This window comes from Zootoca vivipara, chromosome 5, assembly GCF_965207765.1.
Source record: "Zootoca vivipara chromosome 5, rZooViv2.hap1.1, whole genome shotgun sequence".
Taxonomy (NCBI): Eukaryota; Metazoa; Chordata; class Lepidosauria; order Squamata; family Lacertidae; genus Zootoca; species Zootoca vivipara.
The window spans coordinates 35,527,444-35,528,621 of record NC_142588.1 but is presented as its reverse complement, the minus strand read 5'-3'; positions in this window follow the sequence as shown (position 1 = coordinate 35,528,621).

The window sequence follows — 1,178 nt, the reverse complement described above, 5'->3', positions numbered from 1 at the left end:
TATGAATCATAGAATCGTAGAACTGTAGAGTTGGAAGGGACCCCTGACATAACGGGCCTGGGATATTTTTCTGAAGCAGGCTCTCACCGGCAGGGCTGCTGTTAGCATCTGGGAATCATTGGGCAACCACCAAGAACCCCCTGCCCCCTTTACACCTGCCTGGTGGCCTTTGGTTCCGATGCTTCAATGACTGTAGCCAGAGGGAGCCTGCTTTTCACTTTGCATCAAATGTTGGAGAAGCTCCAGCACACTGTAGAAAATTCAAATGGTTTTTCCAATCCACCAAAGTGCAGACTGTAACGTAGCCTGTGTATTGACACTTGCTCCTGGCACTGCCTACCACAGGCTAAGCCTGCCAAGATCCCTTTGTTGTTGTTGTTGTTTAGTTGTTTAGTCGTGTCGGACTCTCCGTGACCTCATGGACCAGAGCACGCCAGGCACTCCTGTCTTCCACTGCCTCCTGCAGTTTGGTCAAATTTATGTTGGTAGTTTCGAGAACACTGCCCAACCATCTCGTCCTCTGTCATCCCCTTCTCCTTGTGTCCTCAATCGCTCCCTTTTCCAGGGAGTCTTCTCTTCTCATGATGTGGCCAAAGTATAGGAGCCTCAGCTTCAGGATCTGTCCTTCCAGCGAGCACTCAGGGTTGATTTCCTTCAGAATGGATCGGTTTGATCTTTTTGCAGTCCATGGGACTCTCAATACAGTGGTACCTTGGCTTACGAACTTAATTCTGGAGGTCCATTCTTAACCTGAAACTGTTCTTAACTAGAGGCACGCTTTCGCAAATGGGGCCTCTTGCTTTTGCTGAGCCACTGGCAAAGGTGTATTGCCTCTTATTTTTATGAAACTCCCTTTATATCATGAATGCATGAAGGCGGCTTGCTTAAGAACCACCTGACGAAGCTTACTTTCTGCAAGCCCAATACATATTGTAACATCGCTTAAAATGTGCCGCTATTTCTATAATTTATACTTAACATACTTTTTTTTAAAAAAATAATGGGTTGGCATAACAGAAGGTGGTATGAAATAATATCATTCACAGCCCTGAAATGAAACAATTCAAAATCGACCATTATGCTCCTTTTTTATGCACAAAAAAAATTACTCTTGGAATTGGACTATAGAAGAGCAAAATGAAAATCAAGTGCATTTACTGTTCCAAATAACTAAGAGA